Genomic DNA, 18,709 nt, shown 5'->3' on the forward strand with positions numbered 1-18,709 from the left:
GGTGCTCTGGCCTGATGTCAGGCCTGAGCCTCTGAGGTGGGAGAGCTGAGTTCAGGACATTGGAGCACCAGAAACCTCCCAGCCCAACATAATATCAATCAGTGAGAGCTCTCCCAGAGATCTTCATCTCAACAATAAGACCCGCTCCACCCAATGGCCAGCAAGCTCCAGTGCTGGACGTCCCATGCCAAAAAAACTAGCAAGACAGGAACACAACCCCACCCATTAGCAGAGAGGCTGCCTAAAATCATAATAAGTTCACAGACACCCCAAAACACACCATTGGATGTGGTCCTGCCCACCAGAAAGACGAGATCCAGCCTCAACCACTAGAACACAGGCACCAGTCCCTTCTACGCAGAAGCCTACACAAGCCACTGAACCAACCTTACCCACTGGGGGCAGACACCAAAAACAACAGGAACTACAAACCTACAGCCTGAGAAAAAGAGACACCAAACACAGTAAGTTAAGCAAAATGAGAAGACAGAAAAACACACAACAGATGAAGGAGCAAGGCAAAAACCCACGAGACCAAACAAATGAAGAGGAAATAGGCAGTCTACCTGAAAAAGCATTCAGAGTGGGCTTCCCTGGTGGCGCAGTGGTTGAGAATCTGCCTGCCAATGCAGAGGACGTGGGTTCGAACCCTGGTCTGGGAAGATCCCACATGACGCGGAGCGACTGGGCCCGTGAGCCACAACTACTGAGCCTGCGCGTCTGGAGCCTGTGCTCCACAACAGGAGAGGCCGTGACAGTGAGAGGCCCGCGCAGCGCGATGAAGAGTGGCCCCCACTCGCCGCAACTAGAGAAAGCCCTCACGCAGAAACAAGGACCCAACCCAGCCAAATAAATAAATTAAATTAATTTAAAAAAAAAGAATTCAGAGTAATGATAGTAAAGATGATCCAAAATCTTGGAAATAGAATGGAGAAAATACAAGAAACGTTTAACAAGGACCTAGAAGAACTAAAGAGCAAACAAACAGTGATGAACAACACAATAAATGAAGCTAAAAATTTTCTAGAAGTAATCAATAGCAGAATAACTGAGGCAGAAAAACAGATAAGTGACTGGAAGATGAAATAGTGGAAATAACTACCACAGAGCAGCATAAAGAAAAAAGAATGAAAATAATTGAGGAAAGTCTCAGAGATTTCAGGGACAACATTAAACACACCAACATTCGAATTATAGGGATCCCAGAAGAGGAAGAGAAAAAGAAAAGGCTTGAGAAAATATTTGAAGAGGTTACAGTTGAAAACTTCCCTAACATGGGAAAGGAAGTAGTTAATCAAGTCCAGGAAGCACAGAGAGTCCCATACAGGATAAATCCAAGGAGAACGTGCCAACACATGATAATCAAACTTTCAAAAATTAAATACAAAGAAAAAATATGAAAAGCAGCAAGGGAAAAGCAACAAATAACATACAAGGGAATCCCCATAAGGTTAACAGCTGATCTTTCAGCAGAAACTCTGCAAGCCAGAAGGGAGTGGCAGGACATATTTAAAGTGATGAAAGGGAAAAACCTACAACCAAGATTACTCTACGCAGCAAGGATCTCATTCAGATTCGAAGGAGAAATTAACACCTTTACAGACAAGCAAAAGTTAAGAGAAATCAGTACCTCCAAACCAGCTTTACAACAAATGCTAAAGGAACTTCTCTAGGCAGGAAACACAACAGAAGGAAAAGACCTACAAAAACACCCCAAAACAATTAAAAAATGGTCAGAGGAACATACATATCGATAATTACCTTAAATGTAAATGGATTAAAGGCTCCAACAAAAAGACATTGGCTGAATGGATATAAAAACAAGACCCGTATATATGTTGTCACAACAGACCCACTTCAGACCTAGGGACACATACAGACTGAAAGTGAGGGGATGGAAAAAGATATTCCATGCAAAGCGAAATCAAAAGAAAGCTGGAGCAGCAATTCTCATATCAGACAAAATAGACTTTAAAATAAAGACTATTACAAGAGACAAAGTAGGACACTACATAATGATCAAGGGATCAATCCAAGCAGAAGATATAACAATTGTAAATACTTATGCACCCAACATAGGAGCACATCAATACATAAGGCAAATGCTAACAGCCATACATGGGGAAATCGACAGTAACACAATCATAGCAGGGGACTTTAACACCCCACTTTCACCAATGGACAGATCATCCAAAATGAAAATAAATAAGAAAACACAAGCTTTAAATGACACATTAAACAAGATGGACTTAAATGATATTTATAGGACATTCCACCCTAAAACAACAGAATACACTTTCTTCTCAAGTGCTCATGGAACATTCTCCAGGATAGATCATATCTTGGGTTACAAATCAAACCTTGGTAAATTTAAGAAAGCTGAAATCATATCAAGTATCTTTCCAACTACAACACTATGAGACTAGATATCAATTACAGGAAAAAAGTCTGTAAAAAATACAAACACTGGAGGCTAAACAATATGCTACTAAATAACCAAGAGATCACTGAAGAAATCAAAGAGGAAATCAAAAAATACCTAGAAACAAATGATAATGAAAACACGACGACCCAAAACCTATGGGATGCAGCAAAAGCAGTTCTAAGAAGGAAGTTTATATCAATACAATCCTACTTCACAAAACAAGAAACATTTCAAATAAACAACCTAACCTTACACCTAAAGCAATTAGAGGAAGAAGAGCAAAAAATCCCCCCAAAGTTAGCAGAAGGAAAGAAATCATAAAGATCAGATCCGAAATAAATGAAAAAGAAATGAAGGAAACAAGAGCAAAGATCAATAAAACTAAAAGCTGGTTCTTTGAGAAAATAAACAAAATTAATAAACCATTCATCAGACTCATCAAGAAAAAAAGGGAGAAGACACAAATCAACAGAATTAAAAATGAAAAAGAAGAAGTGACAACTGACACTACAGAAAAACAAAGAACCATGAGGGATTACTACAAGCAACTGTATGCCAATAAAATGGACAACCTGGAAGAAATGGACAAATTCTTAGAAAAGCACAACCTTCCGAGACTGAACCAGGAAAAAATAACAAATATAAACAGACCAGTCACAAGCACTGAAATTGAAACTGCAATTAAAAATCTTCCAAAAAATAAAAGCCCAGGACCAGATGGCTTCACAGGGGAATTCTATCAAACATTTAGAGAAGAGCAAACACCTATCCTTCTCAAAATCTTCCAAAATATAGCAGAGGGAGGAACACTCCCAAACTCACTCTATGAGGCTACCAACACCCTGATAGCAAAACTAGAAAAAGATTCACAAAAAAAGAAAACTACAGGCCAATATCACTGATGAACATACATGCAAAAATCCTCAACAAAATACTAGCAAACAGAATCCAACAGCACATTAAAAGGATCATACACCAGGGTCAAGTGGGGTTTATCCCAGGAATGCAAGGATTCTGCAATATATGCAAATCAATCAATGTGATACACCATATTAACAAACTGAAGGATAAATAACATATGATCATCTCAATAGATGCAGAAAAAGCTTTTTGACAAAATTCAATACCCTTTTTTTTTTTTTCCGGTACGCGGGCCTCTCACTGTTGTGGCCTCTCCCGTTGCAGAGCACAGGCTCCGGATGCGCAGGCTCAGCAGCCATGGCTCACGGGCCCAGCTGCTCCGCAGTATGTGGGATCTTCCCAGACCGGGGCACGAACCCGCATCCCCCTCATTGGCAGGCGGACTCTCAACCACTGCGCCACCAGGGAAGCCCTGCTCCAATCACCTGAAGGCCTGATCAGAACAAAAGACCAACCCTCCCCTGAGTAGGAGAGAATTCTCCAGCAGACAGAGTTTAGACTTGGACTGGGACATAGGCTCTTTCTGGGTCTCCAAGCTGCCGGCCCACCTGCAGGTTTGCACTTGTCAGCCAATTCCTTATAATAAACCTATTTCTCTCTGTATATATACATCCTGTTGGTTCTGTGTCTCTGGAGAACCCTGACTACTACACTCTACCACACACACTCTCTAGATTCCTTTGCTCTGTGTGTCCTTGGCAACCCCTGAGGACCTCAATCTTAGACTGTTACTCAACCTAACATCTTTGTACAGACTGTATGTCTCTTGGATATCTTGCCTCCTGACCTGAGTCAGCCCCAGATCGGCTTTTGCCCTAACGACGGCCCCACCTCAGTATCTAACCTCGGCCATGTCGTGTTTTCTTTTCAGATACCTTGTCTTGCATGAAACAGGATGACCCACTAAGAGATGCCCAAATAAAGATGAAATTCCTAGGAGTGAGTTCCTCCATTGTTGTATATAATTTCCCTGTTGTGTTCACACTTTCTATCCACATCAAATGATATTCTCAAACCTGCTACTTGATTCCACATAAGTGGAGAGCTCACTCAGCACAGATTCTATTGCTCTTTTGGTAGTGTCCACACCAAACAATGCAGAGAAGCAGCATGTCCTGGAAAAGGCAATCTGATAGTCCTTTTGAGGATGAGAGGTCAGGGGAAAAGGACCTCTGTAATCATGACCATAGATTATTTTACAGAGAACTTCAATGCCTCAAGGATTTTCCAGTGTTGACATTTTTTGGTCTTCACAGCAGAGAAAGATTTTTCTGTTTGCTTGTTCTGTTTTTTTTGTCTTTTGCACTATGGTAGCTATAGTAACTAAATTTTCATTAGTGTGAGTAGCTTAATTGTCTTAAAAAATCATGAATTGATTATAATAGTGATAGAACACAGCATGAATAACTAGGCATTGACAAAAGGGATCTTTTTTTTTTTTGCTGTATGCAGGCCTCTCACTGTTGTGGCCTCTCCTATTGTGGAGCACAGGCTCTGGACGCGCAGGCTCAGCAGCCATGGCTCACGGGCCCAACCGCTCTGCGGCATGTGGGATCCTCCCAGACTGGGGCACGAACCCGTGTCCCCTGCATCGGCAGGCGGACTCTCAACCACTGCACCACCAGGGAAGCCCCCAAAGGGATCATTTTTTCAGGGCTTAACACTTAGGGGGAAATGCAGAGTTGAAATATTTTTAAAAAAAATAATATTTGTGATTTTTACTCATTTAGTTAACAAATACATATTGAGTATCTTTTGCATATAACCAAAAATAAATATGCCTTTCCCAAGTCTGGCTGAATATACATCATACATTAAACCTCATCTTAAATAATATAGTTAGAAAGTCTTTATCATCATCTTAATCAACACAGGGTTACTTAGAACAAAAAAAAAAAACAGGGGGAGGGAGAGGATTTCTTAAAAGAATACTTGATTAACATTTTAATCCTGCAGAATCCTTGCCTTTAAAGGAATCAAGTACCTATAGGAATTATATCTAATTCAAGAGTGTACCTCATAACTTGCCCTCAAAGGGTAATTTCATCAGAGCCTTGTATGATACTAAGTTATACTCCTTGGCTGAATTTAACCTAAAAGAAACACTCTCCAGAATTTCAATACCTATTATAGATCCAAAAATGCAATGGTGCACAGCACGCAAATACTATTCCTCAAAGCTTACAGTCAATAGATCCAGAAGAGCCCATAGGATTCATGTAATCAACTGGAGATGCAATGCAATAACTCAGGGGTAAGATAAAGAATAATAGAAATTCATTACCTGATAGAATAGTTTTCCCTGAGGTGCCTGCAGGTCCTAAAGGGCAGGTTTGTACATAATTAAATATCCAGGAGTCCAAGGGGCTCTGAAGACCTCCCCCTCTATCTCTTCTTCAGCTGAGTACTGCTTGACTAAGGTTACATCTCAGAGACAACCATCTACTTCCCTGGAATTCTCTTCTCTACACCACAGTGAACACAGACTAACATGGAGTCTGAATTACCCAGTAAGATTCAGAGTCAGAGGGTGTGTAGCTGGGTCCCAGGGAACTGGCCACAGCCCCGCCCACTGGCTGGACCGCAACCCTCCCCCAGAGCCCCTCCCCTTGTCACCAAGCCCAGGGTCTGTTTCCGAGATTCTCCTCCAGCACATCTTACCCACTCTCACCTCTCCCCGACTTGACGGGCCTGACTGTGCTTCCCCACAGGGCGTCCTTCCTCAGACCTCAACATCAACGCCCTTTGTTCTGTGTTTGGTGGACAGGCCAGTCTCTCCCATTCCAAGGCCCATTCCTCTGTTCCAGAGACTCCAAATTGTCTATAAGGAAAAATGGGCCGCTAGAAGCAGGCAATAAATAATACATCTACAGAACACTTTAGATATGAGTTCTGAAGCAGCTGTATTAAACTGGGTTGCCATGGAGCCCTGGGGTTAAATTCAGGTGCTTCAGGGCACTGAACAATGTATCCTGACCTCTATCTCACACAATGTATTAGTCAGGGTTCTCCAGAGAAACAGAACCAGTAGGGTGTGTTTCCATAAATACAGAAAGAAGTTTATTACAAGGAATTGGCTCATGCAATTAGGAAGGCTAGCAAATCCAAAATCGGACGTGGCTGGAGACCCAGGAAAGCCAATGGTACAGGTGAATGCTGAGGGCATCTGCTGGAGGATTCTCTTTTGCTCAAGGAAGTTAATCTTTTTGTCCTATTTGAGCCTTCAACTGATTGGATGAGGCCTACCCACATGTTGGCTGGCAATCTGCTTAATCAAAGTTCACTGATTTAAATGTTAATCTCATCCAAGAACAAATTAGCTATCACACATCCTAATATTGCAAGTCTAAAAGTAAAAAATAAGACAATAAACAGCTCTATTTACAATAGCCCAGAGATGGAAACAACCTAAGTGTCCATCATCGGATGAATGGATAAAGAAGATGTGGCACATATATACAATGGAATACTACTCAGCCATAAAAAGAAATGAAATTGAGCTATTTGTAATGAGGTGGATAGACCTAGAGTCTGTCATACAGAGTGAAGTAAGTCAGAAAGAGAAAGACAAATACCGTATGCTAACACATATATATGGAATTTAAGAATAAAAAAATGTCATGAAGAACCTACGGGTAAGACAGGAATAAAGACACAGACCTACTAGAGAATGGACTTGAGGATATGGGGAGGGGGAAGGGTAAGCTGTGACAAAGTGAGAGAGTGGCATGGACATATATACACTACCAAATGTAAAATAGATAGCTAGTGGGAAGTAGCCGCATAGCACAGGAAGATCTGCTTGGTGCTTTGTGACCCCCTGGAGGGGTGGGATAGGGAGGGTGGGAGGGAGGGAGACGCAAGAGGGAAGAGATATGGGAACATATGTATACGTATAACTGAATCACTTGGTTATAAAGCAGAAACTAACACACCATTGTAAAGCAATTATACTCCAATAAAGATGTAAAAAAAAAAAGACAATAAAGGTGTTTTAAAAAACATAGGACACTGTCTTCTTGCCCTTGAGGTAGGGAAATATATTAAATAAGATACATACACATTTTCTTAAAGTGCTATGCAAAAAAAAAAAAAACATTGAAAAACTATGTTATACCACTATACGCTAAAATTAAGAATTTCTGTTCCTCAAAGACACCATTAAGGGAGTGAAAAGCCAAGCCCCTGGATGGGAGAATATATTTGCAATAAATATATTCAATAGAAGTATTCACATCCAGAAGACATTTTTAAAATGTCTGTGAATTGGTAAAGAAAAGGCAGACAACCCAACAGGGGGTAAAATGGACAAATTACTTGAACCGGCGTGATACAAAAGTAGTTACCTAATTGGCAAGTAAGTAGCACAATGTGATTCCACAACCTGTCACCAGCAGGGTTAAAATGAAAATGGCTGATAGTTCCAGGTCTGGGGAGCATGTAGGGCAAAGGGAACTCTTACGCAATGGTGGGAATATAAATTGATCTGACTCCTTTTAGGAAACTATTTGGTATGTACAAGTAAAGTAGTACATTTGCATATTCTGCGCCTTAGTCATTCAGCATCTCTATATAAATCCAACAGATAGGCAGGCACATCTGTATCAAAAGATTTGTATAAGAAAGTTGACAGCAGCACTTTTCATATTAATCAAAAATAACCCAAATGCCCAATAGCAGAATAGAGACATAAATTGTGGTGTGTTTCAATGAGAATAAAATGATCTACAACCACAAGCTACACGTGGGTGAATCTCCCAAACATAAATCAGAGCAAAAAGAAGCCAATACAAAAAGAGTAACTACTGTATGATTCCACTTATAAAAAGTTCAAAAGTGGGGAAACCGTATGGGAGGTATTAGAAGACAAGAGAAAGGTTACCCTTGGGGAAGGTAGCTGTTGACAATAAGTGGCTCAAGACAGCTTCTGGGGTTCTGGTGTGTTCTTTTTCTGGGTCTAGTTGCAGTTTCCATGAATCTATTCACCTTATGAAAACACATTGAACTGTGCATTTTTTCAAATATATTTTATACTTAAATTTTTCACAAAATTATCAATATAAACATTATAGGAGAATACAGAGCAATAAACAATATGTCACTAGAGGAAAAAAAGACAACAGAAGATCTACATTCAAGATAGATTGCTACAAAATTCAGAATCTGAATACACTCTATACCTAGCTTCTAGATAAAGACACAGAAAATTGCCAGACACTCAGAGGCCCCCTTGGACATTCCAGTGACTCTCCTTAAGGTTTACTATTGTTCTGGTATGTAACAAAAAGATCACTTTACTTGTATTTTGTATTTTATATAAATGTTATGACACAGTAGTACCACTTTTCGACAGGGCTTTTTTATTCCTTATGTTGTTTGTGAATATACCTATATGGTTGCCTGTTTTTGTGATCATGTGTTGACACTGTTGCATAGGATTCCATAGTGTAAACATTTAACTACTAATTAATTTATTCCAATGTGTATTATAATATGAGTGATTTTTAGTTTGTGTCTGTTGAGAATAGCACTGGTATATGAATTCTAGAACTTGAACTTTGGTGGTATGTGTATAAATTATTGTTCAGTATACATATAGTAGTAAAATTTTCGAGTCATAAAAAAGAAACAGATAGATTGCTACTACTGCTTCCTTTAAACCCACTAGGAGGGAGCAGTTACAACCACAGGGTAAAATTGAATTAATCTGCATACAAGTTGACAAGGTTGAGGAGCCTTCATGTGTTGATTCTGCTGATAGATGGTGACAGGCCAGTGAAAGCACTTCTTAGTAACTCTCTTTTATTTATTTTATTAAGGCAACAAAACAGCACTTAATAATTTAGGAGTACATTTTCCTGGGGATAAGAAGTCTTCGAGGGACTTCATTTTTTTGTTTTTTTTGTTTTTCGTGGTACGCAGGCCTCTCACTGTTGTGGCCTCTCCCGTTGCAGAGCACAGGCTCCGGACGCACAGGCTCAGTGACCATGGCTCACAGGCCCAGCTGCTCCACGGCATGTGGGATCTTTCCGGACCGGGGCACAAACCCGTGTCCCCTGCATCGGCAGGCGGACTCTCAACCACTGCGCCACCAGGGAAGCCCCCGGGACTTCATTTTTAAATGACACTCACAAATCACCTAATCTTTTTATCCCAATTGGTACCAAGAGTGGAACCATTGTGCTTCTACTTATTTCAGTGGGTCTAGTTCATCTCATATTGAAAAGGAGATCACATTAGGTACCAAAGCCTCAGGAGGCGTTTAAGGAGATACAGCCCTGAAAGGAAACATTATGGAGGCCCTTAGCCCTTTGGAAAAATCAGGCACTAATGGAGATACAAAAGACCACTCAAATTCAGAGACCTGCCATGTATTTCTTATTTTAATATAATTTACTTAATTGTAGTTTTGTGATAATATATACAAACAGAAAATGTACCATCTTAACCATGTTTAAGCATACTGTTCAGGGGCATTAATTACATTCATACTGTGTGCAGCCATCACCACCAACCATCTAGAACTTTTTCTTCTTCACAAAATGAAACTCTGTCCCCGTTTCCAGAGGCCCTCCCCATGTTTCTCCCTTCCAGCAGCCCCTGGCTACCACCATTCTACTTTCTGTCTCTATGCATGTGACGATTCTAGGGACCTTGTATCAGAGGAATCACACGGTATTTGTCCTTTTGTGACTGGCTTAGTTCACCTAGCACAACACCTTCAAGACTCATCCATGTTGTAACATCGTCAGAATTTCCTTCTTTTTATGGCTGATTAATATTCCATTGTATGGAAAGACCACGTTTTGTTTATCCATTCATTCATGGATGGGCATTTGGATGGTTTCCACCTTTTGGCAACCTTGACATATTTTTATTTTGAGGTTATTTGTGATCAAATAAAATGGCCACAAATTCTTGGACACTTCTCCCATGGAAAGGTGGGATTGATGCCCCCTCCCCTGGAATCTAGGTGGGCTCTAGGATTGCTTGACTGATATAAGAAAACAGAAATAAAATGGCTAGTGTCCATGCCCAGGCTTAAAAGCTGATGGCCCTTTCCTGCTCCCCCGGGGGCCACCATGCTGCAGAGACCACAGGCAGGTGTCCAGTCCACAGTGGCAGCTGAGCCCTGCCCTCCACTCATCCCAGACCAGGCACCAGACATGTGAGGAAAGCTACTCTGGACCGTCCGGACCAGACCTTCTGCCAGATGTAAAAGAAACCCCCATCAGGGCCACCTGTAGCACAAGAATCCCCAGGCTGGACCAGGCCCAAACTCCTGGCCCATAAAATCCTTAGATATAATAAAATGCCTCTTTTAAGTCAGTAGGTTTGGGGTAGTTTGTTACACAATAATAGATTACCAGAACAATCTTGACTCTAAAACAACAGAACACCTGCAGCCTTGCAGTGGAATCTCCCACTGCAGGGAGGATCAGCTCTTTCAACACCCAAATCAACGCAGGGCAAGGCCACCCCAGGGCCAGACTGTGAAATAACTGGCCGATCCCAGACAAGCTGGAAGGATCATCCAGATCACAAGAAACATTCTGGAACTGTGACCCTATGTTCCCGAATTCACTCATTCATTAAATAAAGTATCAGTGAGATACTTTAGGCATTGTGCTCAGCACTGGGTGGTGAAGGTGAGTAAATCACATACGTACCCTCGCTTCTATTAATGTCCACTTCTGACCAACACCACACACCTCAGCTATTTTTTTGGCTGGTTCACCATCCTCCAACCCCCTCCCCCCACCAAACTTGTTCCACAATCACAGAAGTGCTCACAGCTGCGGTGTTTCCCTGCAGCCAGGACATTCTGTGGACCTTCCTGTTATATTCAAGTGTAGCTTCTAATATCACATATCTCTCCCAGCAAAGAGCCACCTAGCTTATCAAAAAAAGAAAAGAATTAAAAAAAAAAAAAAAAAAGCGTGAGAGAGCGCCAGGTGCTACCTAAAAATAGTATTTTCTAGTATTTTCTAACGACTTTAGTTGGGTACATTTTGATTGTACAGGCGGCTGGAAGTTACCCACGGTGCGTTTAGAATTCATGAGAGAGCCAGACACTCACTGTTACTTCGGAGCCTCAGAGAGTATCACAAATTCAAAGGGAAAAACCGAGCAGAATACCAAAAGCTCTTGCGAAAAAAAAGAAAATTCTGACTTTGTACCAGAAGACACACCAGATCAATTGTTTCCAGTAGGGTTTTGACGGCTCCCCAAGCTTCGCGCGACCCGTTTACCGTGTTCAGAGTTGTCCTAGTTCAGAGGGAAGCCCTCGGAGGTTTGCCCGGTGAGCTAGCTTACCTGACGTCGCACAAGGTCGCTCCGAAGTGTGCACCTCCGGGCTCTCCCTTGGGGGCTGTCCTTCTGCTGTGGCAGTGACGTCAGTGTGGACTCAGCCCTTCCTGTCCCGAGGCCATCGGGCGGACGCTGGCGCAGGTGAGGAGCCCCAGCGGCACCAGGGCGCGTGTCTACCGTGAGTCTTGCTGATACCCGCCAGCCCTGGGCCAGAAGGAGGAAGCCCGAGCGCCCGCGTGCCTGCAGACCTGCACAACCTCCTCCCCTTGCCGGCTGATTTGCTCAGCCCTGATATAGGAGCTTCCCTCTCATTTACCTAATTTACATCCGGTGAGTTGGAATAGAAGCCCCGTCGCGAACTTAGCTCAGCTTAGTGCGCTCCACCCGTTAGCCGTGACTGTAGGTGTTTAGAGTTCCTGCAGTGTGCCGGAGACCCCCTCATCCCAAGCACCCCAAATTCAAAACATGGGGCTGGCGCTCCCCCAAGCCTGGCAGAACGCACAGCCCCAGCTGTGAACCCTTTCTCACTCCTCACATCATCACTGAGCAACGCCTTCAGACTCACGCTGTTGCTCCAGTCCCTCCAGATCAGACCTTCTTAGATATGGGCACAAACCCAGATGAAACAGAGCCACCACCGCCTTGGACTACAGGTTTGGTCTGCTGGCTTCGGAATCGTGTCTAGAAGCAAATCGGCTCCTTCAGCTCTGTTTATACCTAATTCCATCTTCCCTTTGCCATGAACCCCACCACTGAGATTCGAGCATCTTCTTAACAGATTCTTTCCAAGTTATGACTGATAGATCTACCCAAAAATAGGCTTGTGATTAATATGCGTTTTAAAGTAGAGGGAAATGATCACTGACAACCCATGGCTTGGTTATTACGTGATGATGGTAATAAAGATTTTTTTTTTCTTAACTGTTTACTAAGAGTTACTAGCCAGGTCCCTAAACTTGAAGGTCTAAGGATAAGAAATGACTGGTGACAGATGAGTTGAGGTGGATTTGGAGTCGGGGGTGCCTGAGTGTAAATCTTGGCTCCACAGATCACTGTGGGCAGGGTCGTCACCCTACGCCTCACCCCTTCCCATGTGGAAAGGAGTGGTGATATGTTTCTATGGGAAAGTTGTTGTCAGGATGATATATAAGAGTTGGCATAAAGCACATACACAGTGATGGAATCTCTAGTCTTTTTTATCATTATCGTCATTAGCCAGGTTTTTCTTAGCCACATTTTATTAACCTCACCCATGTGCAGTTTACACAGAAGGATCAAACGGTGACTAGGAGTTTCATTAAAGGACATTAGGGGTTGGGACTTCCCTGGTGGTACAGTGGTTAAGACTCCATGCTCCCAGTGCAGGGGGTCCGGGTTCAATCCCTGGTCAGGGAACTAGATCCCACATACATGCTGCAACTAAGGGTTTGTATGCCATAACTAAGGAGTTCTTGAGCCACAACTAAGGAACCCTCCTGCCACAACTAAGACCCAGCATAACCAAATAAATAAATAAAATTTTTTTAAAAGAAAGGACATTAGGTGTTATTTGAGCAAAGTATATTTTTCCTATTCCAATAAGATGTCCCATTAGGGCAGAAGCAGAATGAAAGCTGTTTATGTAACAAGAACCAAGGTTTTATATCCCAGTCCTCCAGGCCTCCCCCGGAGGGAAACCAAGAAGAAAGCAAAGATGATTCTGAGTCTTAGAAACTTAGGTGGTTTTGCAAACTTATGGTTACCAAAGGAGAAACGTGGTGGGGGAGGGTTAAATTGGGAGCTTGGGATTAACATACACACACTACTATATATAAAACAGAAAATCAACAAGGACATACTATATAGCACAGGGAACTCTACTCAATATTCTGTAATAACCTATATGGGAAAAGAATCTGAAATAGAACGAACATATGTATATGTATAACTGAATCACTATGCTGTATATCTGAAACTAACACAACATTGTAAATCAACTACGCTTCAATATAATTAATTAAAAAATAAAATAAATTTAAAAAATAAAAATTTTTAAAAAGAAACTTAGGTGGTTTCTGATATCACTGGACTTTATATTAGGTGGACAGGGAGAGAAGCATTCCAGTTCCAGAAGATCATCATCAAATTCTCTGTAATAAATAAAATACTCTGTAGGTGGAATGAGAGATTCCACAAAGAAAATCTGTAGTAAGTGTTTGGTCATTTATTGATATCCCACCTTCAGAAATGACTCCCAGATGCTGGCAGAGAAGAGGGAAGAGGTTTGGGGAAGGAAGAAGCTGAAATGCAAATATTTTCCTCTTGGCCTGCATGTCAAACTCCAGATGAAATTCCTGAACCTCTGAGGTTTTAACCGGAGGGGCAGCTCCCCGGAGGTGCCACCAGTTCTGTGAGATTCTGTAAGAAGCATGTATCTTCCTCCCTCGCCCCTTGTTTGCGAACGCCTATTTTTTTACATCAAGTCTCCACTCCCACCCCACATTTTAAGTATCGCCTTTATAGAAATGTAAAAACCTCTAAAGCTCTTCTGGTAACGTTGGTTGGAATCGAACATGGAGAAGGTGCTGGTTCACATAGACCCTCGTCGGTGGGGGGGCGGAGAGAGACCGTGCAGGGAGGGGTGGGGGCAGGTGGCAGTGGGAGTGGCAGGTGGCAGAAGGAAGGAACTTACACTGGAGGCTTGTCTTGGGCACCGTAAGAGCAGGAACTGTCCACGCCCGCCCGCCCGCCCGCCCGAGCCTGCGATTTCTGTAGGGGTTTTATGGGGGTCAGTCCCGTCCCCATCCCCGTGGTCTCGGCATCACCTGCCCACTGGGGGCTGGGCTGAGGGGACAGTGGGCAGAGCTGCATCCCCAGGACGGGCAGGGCAGGGAGGGGCTGGAAGCCTGGAGCTGGGATCCAGCTCTAGGGTCACCCAGCGGTCGTGCGCTCCCAGGGACCGCCCCACAGAGGGGTGCTGGTGGTCTGTGCACTGCAATTTGTGATCCGGCCCCTGGTTCAGTTTCAGACCGAAAACAGTTCTAGCCTGTAGCCCTCCTTTTTTCACCCCATTTGAAGGAGTGTTGCCGAAATCCAGCCTCTGTGCACCGGTGCCGGGTTAAATCTCGGAGACCGAGTCTGGGGTGAAGTGGAAAGAAATAGCTTTATTGCTTTGCCAGGGGAAGGGGGCCACAGCGGGCTACTGCCCTCAAGACTGTCTGTCCCCCCTGGAGGGGTAGTGAGGGGTCTTCCAGTGTTCAAGGAGCAGGGCGTGGTCAGCTCGTGGGCATTCTTCTGATTGGTTGGTGGTGAGGTAATGGGGAATCAGCATCATCAACCTTCTGGCTCCACCCGGTCTGCGGTCTATGTGCTGGTGGGCAGCATGCAGTTAACTTCTTCCACCTGGTGGGAGTTTCAGTATCTGCAAAACAGCTCAAAGGACGTGGCTCAGAGTGTTATCTACAGCCCTTGAGGAAGAGCTAAAGGTCCTTGACTTTGTTCAGTAGCTAAAGTATTATTCTTTTGTCTTGCTTGACTCTTTTCCTTTCTTTCTGCGTTTCCTAGCTTCTCTGATGAAATTTATTCTTTGACCAAAGTTTTTCTACAGACAAAAGGCAGGTGGAGGACACAGGTGGGGGTCTGTTCTGGGAAGACCTCGCAGGGTCCTGCTCGGTTACAGGAGATGAATAAGAGGTTCAGAGTGTGGAAAAACAGAAAGCAGAGAAAAAATTGAGTCCAGGGTGAAGCCGTTTCCATCCACTGGAAATCTCTGCACCTCTTCCTTTTCAAGAGGATATATGGGGCATCTTTGGTGTTCAGATGTGTGTCAGGCTCCAGAAAAAAACTGTGAATGACACCCCATGCTCTTGCTTCCTGGGGGAGGGTGGTCCCCACTTCTCAGCTATCTCAGCCCTGTCACCATTCAGTTGCACAAAACTATTTCCAATGAAAGAGTTGGCTTTTGTGAGTCTACCTGAAAAGATCCCAAAGAAAAACTGCCTCCTTTAAGATCCTGACTAGACTGGGAAAACAGGAGGCTTAATTGGTGTTGCAATATCACTATTACACATTTTTACCACTAACTGTTTACAAAGACTTTAGATTTCTGGTGAAATCTAATTTCTAATTAAAAATGTAAATCTAAATCTAAAATCTAATTTCTGGTGTCTCTTTTCCCAGATAAATACTTACCTTGATTTCTGCTCGTATTAACACAAAGATTTTTCTCCATCACCATCCTGAATACTATGACTTGCCTCCAACAAGAATTCTGGTTTCATCAACTCAAGCCCGTGGGGGAAAATGTGTCCTTTTATTTAGCTTCTCAGGTGCTAATCAACTACTAATTGCCTTGAACCCTATTGACCTTCTCCCACCGCTTTCACCATAGAGATTAATGAGTGACATTATATAGAGTGCAATTTCATGAGCTGAAAGGAATGGGTTCATGCATTATTCACTCCACATAAATACATGCACTTTTATTTGGAGCTTTCAAAGTTCTCAGAAAGAAACACGGAGGAGACATACGATCTGACAAAGGCAAGAACTGGGACAGAAAAATTATATTCGGAGGAAATGGAGAAAAACAGACCAATCTGTGCAGAAATGAAGCTGTTGGAAAGGAAGTAAGAACATGAGGAAAGATGAGACCAGTAAATGCCTCCAAGTGTGTGTTAGACTCATGATGCGGGCCACGACCTTGACCCCTTGACCCCTGGGCAGTCCTCCCTGCTGGGTCCCAGGGAGGACACCCACAAAGACCAATCCAGGCAGTGAGCCCTCTAGGACCATCCTGACACCGGTCCCAACCTCTCTGGCTTTCTACTCTACCAGCCAAGTCAGTCCATTTTAGGTATCAAAAACTTGCATACTTTTGTGACATAAACAGCATAGCCTCAAAACCTATACAAATAACAAACACAATACAAAACCTATACCAAAAAAATATTGAGAAAATTACAAGGAAAGTGGTCAAATCTACAGTCATGGTGGAGATTGTAATTTACCACTCTTCACAATTGATAGAACAGGCAGAAAAAATAATTAAAGGATAGAGAAAATGTAAACAAAACAATAAACAAACTCATGAGCATATATTGAACCCTGCACCCACCGATTAGAAAATACATTTTCAAGTACACATGGAACATTTATAAAAACTGATTAGGCAGGGACTTCCCTGGCGGTCCAGTGATTACGGCTCCATGCTCCAAATGAAGGGGGCATGGTTTCGATCCCTGGTTGGAGACCCCGCATGCCGCACGGTGAGGCCAAAAAAAAAAAAAAAACAACAAAACGCTTAGGCGCTGAGTAGCACAGAAATTCTCAACCAGTGTCATTGAATTGACCATGTTCTTTGACCATAAAGCAATAAAATTAGAAGTAAACATCCCAAAAGTACAACAGAGAGCCATATATTTGGAACTTAAAAGCTTCTGAGCGTCAATGCAAACAAAGCTTTGTGAGTCAGCATTTTTCTCCTCTCCTCCTGGAAATCATAGAAAAGCAATAAGGAGAACAAAGCCATCTTGTAAACTCCATTTTTTTCCCAGTGAAACTAGGAGACAGATCCAACCCACAGACTGCAAATTATGTATAGACTGCAAAAGGGACTTCCCTGGTGGCGCAGTGGTTAAGAATCCGCCTGCCAATGCAGGGGACACGGGTTCGAGCCCTGGTCCAGGAAGATCCCACAGGCCGCGGAGCAACAAAGCCCATGCGCCACAACTACTGAGTCTGCGCTCTAGAGCCCGTGAGCCACAACTACTGAGCCCGTGCGCCACAACTACTGAGCCCACGTGCCTAGAGCCCGTGCTCCCCAACAAGAGAAGCCACTGCAATGAGAAGCACACACACCGCAACAAAGAGTAGCCCCCGCTCGCCACAGCTAGAGAAAGCCCATGCGCAGCAGCAAGGACCCAACACAGCCAAAAACAAAAGTAAATAAGTAAATTTATAAAATTAAAAAAAATAAAAAGAAGAGGGCAGCAAGAGGTGAATGTTAAAAAACACCAGCACAAATATGCACCTTCTGAGGGTGAAGGAACAAGGCACCAGTTTCTATCCGTTCTTTGCATCATGGGTGGGAGCCGAGAAGAGCAGGACTGGCAGGGGGAGATCCCCAGGGGGGCGCAGGTAAACCACAGCATCAGGAAGCACTCAGGCGAGGCAGGTGTGCTGTCTGTCTCCTCAGCAGCCAGAATGTGTCCCTAAGTACGAAAACGACACCAGACAGCATTGTTCCCATGAGACTGCCTGAGGAAATTAATAAAGGCTGAAATTCAGCCAAATGAGTTAGGCAAATAACAGCAAAAACAAAAAACCCTGTGGTGTTTAAATAGAGAGCTAAGACATAAACAAATACAAGGACTAGGGTGCTAGACTGTGATATGTATGTTGTAGGCCCTGAAACAACATAGAAAGCGTCCAGTTAGGAGAAGTGTGTTCGAAAAGGGAAAGAAAGGTGGGAAATGACAGCAAGTTCATTGAACGCTTAACCCTCAAGAGCTGGTGGGAGGAGGGGTGACAACACAGCTTAAAGCCGATAAGGTAATTAAAGCACAAACATATATAATTGGGGCTTCCCTGGGGGCGCAGTGGTTGAGAGTCCGCCTGCCGATGCAGGGGACACGGGTTCGTGCCCCGGTCCGGGAAGATCCCACATGCCGCGGAGCGGCTGGGCCCATGAGCCATGGCCGCTGAGCCTGCGCGTCCGGAGCCTGTGCTCCGCAACGGGAGAGGCCACAACAGTGAGAGGCCCGCGTACAACAACAACAAAAAAAAATATATATATATATATATATGTATATATAAGTGTACAAGACAAAACTAGGAATAATCATATTAATAAATATAAAGTAAGTGGCTGAGGAGTGAGATTGGGGAGGAAGAGTAAACGCGCTAATTGAACCATTGTTCTTTGAAAGGAACTAATACATGTTAGTTAAAGAGATGGAGTCCTGAGGTAATTATAGGATGGTGTAAAAGTAATCTTTGAATAAAATACCAGCGATACTAATTAACAAACTAATTAAGCAGAGAAGCGAAGCAAAGAGGTCACGTAGTTAACAG

This window comes from Hyperoodon ampullatus (genome assembly GCF_949752795.1).
Source record: "Hyperoodon ampullatus genome assembly, chromosome: 20".
Classification (NCBI taxonomy): Eukaryota; Metazoa; Chordata; class Mammalia; order Artiodactyla; family Ziphiidae; genus Hyperoodon; species Hyperoodon ampullatus.